This window comes from Phyllobates terribilis, unplaced genomic scaffold (assembly GCF_046119375.1).
Source record: "Phyllobates terribilis strain yellow unplaced genomic scaffold, ASM4611937v1 Scaffold_4364__1_contigs__length_61803, whole genome shotgun sequence".
Lineage (NCBI taxonomy): Eukaryota > Metazoa > Chordata > Amphibia > Anura > Dendrobatidae > Phyllobates > Phyllobates terribilis.
Window position 1 is genome coordinate 57,424 of NW_027367116.1, and position 4,381 is coordinate 61,804.

Sequence of the window (4,381 nt, forward strand, 5' to 3'; positions counted from 1 at the left end):
TATATATTCATTGTTTTGAATATACATATTAGATTTTTTCTAATGATTCAATAAAAATGGATGTAAATTAAAAGGCTCATATTTTGTATGTACAAGAAATGTCTGGTTAGACATTTGTCAAAATTGTTTATTTCGGGACTTGCTCCACAAGTCGTGGATAGGGATGGGAGGAAAAGCCTAATTAAAATATCTAATGGTGGGATTTTCTTCGATATTAGAGGGTTATTCGAATGCTAGTTGGATAAATAATGTTGAAGATTCATCCTCTACAAGTTGATGGGTATTCTTGCATGGGGGAGTTGCCATTTCACGGGCTTCCAAGTTGCAAACATGTATAACTAGTTACACAATGGAATATGAGTTTGTAATATTAGCCGCTGCTGGTAAAGAAGGTGAATGGCAAAGAAACTTAGTATATGAGATTCCAATATGACCTAAACCGATATCACCGATCTCTATCCATTTTGATAGTGCTGCCACATTGGCTAAAGTTTATAGTCAAATATATAATGGCAAGTCTAGACACTTGGCTGTTAGACATAGTATGATTAGAGAATTAATCATGAATGAGGTGATATCCATTGAGTTTGTTCGGTCGCAACAAAATTTGGCTGACCACTTGACGAATGGGTTATCTAGGGACTTAGTGAGTAAGTCGGTAGTTGGGATGAAATTAAAGTCAATCTAAATCTACTAACTATTGTTTACCCAATTCCCTTCTAATACAACGTTAGAAGAAGAATTCATTGTGGAAAGATCATAGTTGGAGATTGGAGCCCATGTATTTATCTTCCCAAGGTATGTGCTCAAACCTACAAGTGATGGTTAGGTTGAAGTATATCTTCTTAACAGTTCTTTTGAAAAATTGCAAATGCAGGTGCAAGACTAAAAGGACCACTTATGTGAGCATGAAGTTTTTCCGCTTCAAGAAGCTTGGACTTGGCTTCCTATATGCTTATTAATGGATAAGGACGACACATGGCTTGTAAAGTGTCAAGAATAAAAACTTAGAGTAGTGTATAAACTTATGTGTATAATATCTTCAGGTATTCAAATGGGTTGACGGGTTCAATCGTTACAACACCTCGATTCTCGAGTATTTGGAATGTGTATTGTATTAAGATGAAAATTCAACCGCAAGACATTTTAATTTATGCATGAGTTCGGTTTGAAATGTTTAAGTTTATAAATCAAGGATTACACTTAAATGGGGGAGGAATGTTGGTGATTTAATTAATCATTACATTTAAGTGTGATCGGGATTTAACCAAAGATGTTAATAAATTTAAATTGTTATAATATGGGTTTGGAGGTGTGGAGTACACGCCGATATAAACATTTTCGTCTTTATTTAATGAGAAAGATTTCATAGTCAAAGAATATGTTAAGTTTAAACTATTCTAATATATGTAAGATAAACATATGAGCTTGCAATTTGGTTATGAAAGTGATAGGAATTTATCTCTTTTAACCTGGATATAAATTGCAAGAGAATCTAGAAAACGGAATCTACCCCGGAGATGCTGATTCCAAGATATAAAACTACCAAAGGAATCTGATAGGGAAATATACCCCGGACCTAGCTGGATCCGGATTAGCAACTGCCATAACTGCTCTTTTAGGTAGTTACTAAAACGGTTATTTTGTAACCGTTTTCTTTTGACGGTTTCTTCTCCAAATGGTGGTTGTAACTTCTTTTAACCGCTACAATCTATTCCTATTTAAGGGATTTCTTGTTGGATTTGAAAAGAGATGAAATGAACAAAAAGGTCACACGATTATGTGATTGAAACAGATTTTTGGTATAAACACTTCGAACAAAGCACAACAAATTCTATTTGTATCTCTTGGATTGTTTCCTAGAACCAAGAGGATCGATTGCCTTATCCCGAAGTGGAATAAGTGAAACCCCTAGGCATTATAATAGGGTCAAATTTACTACTTTAGGAAAGTGCACCTACCACAATTCAAATCGATATCCAAGTTATCACCACCGATCGTTCATTTGCACACGAAGAATTCCAACAGTTCACCCCTTGAAGAAGAAGAAAACTTGGAGGAAACGGATGATCAAGCGAGTATTGAGGATTGGACCAAGCCGAAGTGGGTCCCGTTCAAGTCCAACGTGGCGTTTCGATACTTTGAGTCAACAAAGTTGTCCAGCTGTCTCGGTTGGGAATGTTTCCGGTGCGATGGACGGGCAACGCATAGCGTATATTATGAGGAACTGTGATGTCATCTCCCCTAGGAGTGACTACGAGTTTGCGGCGGCGCGGCTAAGATTGTTGGAAGATATTTTCCAGAAACCGGTTGTTCCGATAGGCCACTTACCTCCAACCATTGTAGAGGATGTAACCGACACTTGGAGATCGGTGAAAGAGTGGCTTGACAGGTGGCCGATAGGATCTACTGTCTACGTGGCATTCGGCAGTGAGTCGACACTGAGTCATGAGGAGCTAACTGAGTTGGCGATCGGGCTTGAATCGTCCGAGTTGCCCTTCTTTTGGGTGCTTAAGACCCAATTTGAGGATTTACCTGAAGGGTTTCTGGATCGGACCAAAGAGCGTGGGTTAGTACGGACGAGTTGGGCTCCTCAACTCAATATACTAAGTCATGACTCGGTCGGTGGGTTCTTGAGCCACTCGGGTTAGAGTTCGGTGATAGAAGGGATTATGCTCAAAAAGCCACTGATTTTGTTCCCGTTGTTCTCGGATCAAGGGTTAGTAGCAAGGGTTTTGGAAGGGAAAAATTGGTGTATACGATTCCTAGAAACGAAATTGACGGGTCATTTACAAGTAACTCGGTAGCTAACTCGCTGAGGATGGTGGTTATGGTAGAGAAAGGAAAGGAGTACAGGGAAAACGTGAAGAGGATGAGCCGAGTGTTCGGTGATATGTGTAGACAACAACAGTATGTTGATGACTTTGCTAACTACCTTTAAACACATTTCTATGGGAAGTAATACTGTGGAGCATATAGGTTGAACATGTTTAGTGTGATATTCGAATATAAATAAGTTCCTTCCTTCTTGTATATTGTGTAATGAATTTTGGTGATTTCCTCTGTCAACACAAGCTCCAAGAATCATCCACAATGTACGAATCATTGTGTTTCATCATACACGTAAACCGTTTCTCTCTCATATATTACTGTTACCAGGAACCATCTGGGCGGTTGAATCAGCAATTCAATTCAAGACGACCTTAGAACCACTAATCACCTTTTCTTAAGCGCGATTTCAGAAAGAGAGCGTGGGAAATGCTAGAAAATAAGTTAGGTATCACTATTAACTTAATCAATGTAAATGATTTTCTCTTACATATGCAAATTTTACGAACTCTAACAAACATATTCTCATCCATTTTAGGCAAAAAGAATTCAATAGGACTAAATTGCCCGATTAAGTGAGCAATCGATCGGACTCTCAACAATCTTACAACAAATTGATGAAAAAAATGATGAATACAAGATAACGAGTGAATAATTGACTATCGAGTCGTTACAAGGATTTTTCGTGTGGAATCCCATACCCCTTTACAAGGTTTTTACATGATATTTATACATAGATAAGGAACCGGGTATCTCGGTCTAGTTTGGTCATCCGGAGATCTCGGAAGTCGACGGCCACGTTCCCCGCATCCTCCTCAACAATCGGCAATGGGCAAATAATTCTTGGCGCGTCAAATCTAATAGTTGTGTTCTTCCCGTCTCGTCGCGGTCGAATGTCATTTTAGGCGTGGACAACAAATCAATGAACGTGCCTAAATTCGGAGCCCAACATTTGCCCCAAAAGTAATTGGCTCCCTTGCATGCAAGTGGACGACTGCTTTTATCCAGTAGCCGTACAAGTGTACGGTCGCGATCCCTTCGTCCATGACGCTTTGGTAACCGAGGTCCCATATTAATGCTACGTCTCATCAGTTAGATGGGCTTCGTTTTTCCGTCTCTCTCCCTCCACTGGTAAGCTTCTCTCCTTTATCAAATTCCGAACTTTTCCTCTTCTCATTTTCTTCTGACCCTTCGTTCTCCACCATGTCTTTGGTTGAAGTGAGTGAGACTCCGGTCTTCTACTTGAGGAATGTAGATGTTGTCTCCAGTTTCTTGACGGAGGAGGAGTTAACCGACCTCCTTTTTACTGCCGATTTCCCCGAGAGCGTCTTCAGTCGCCTCCCTGAAGAGGACAAAAGGGTTGAAGCTTGCTACGAAGGGTGGATAGTCATGTACGACTACCCCTTTATCATAGTCCACTCCTTCCCCTTCTCTAAGTTGGTGCAAGACGGGATGGAACACTGGGAACTAGCTCCTTGCCAGATTATGCCGTCGGAATGTTTTAATCTCATAGCGTCACAGAGTATAGATTCGTATCATCTTCATTACGATC

At 39.9% G+C, this 4,381-nt stretch overlaps 1 pseudogene; it reads left to right on the forward strand.

Annotated features, from left to right (window-relative positions):
• The first annotated feature begins 349 nt into the window (after window positions 1–349).
• LOC141249190 (uncharacterized) lies at window positions 350–2,941 on the forward strand (annotated as a pseudogene).
• The last annotated feature ends 1,440 nt before the right edge of the window (window positions 2,942–4,381 follow it).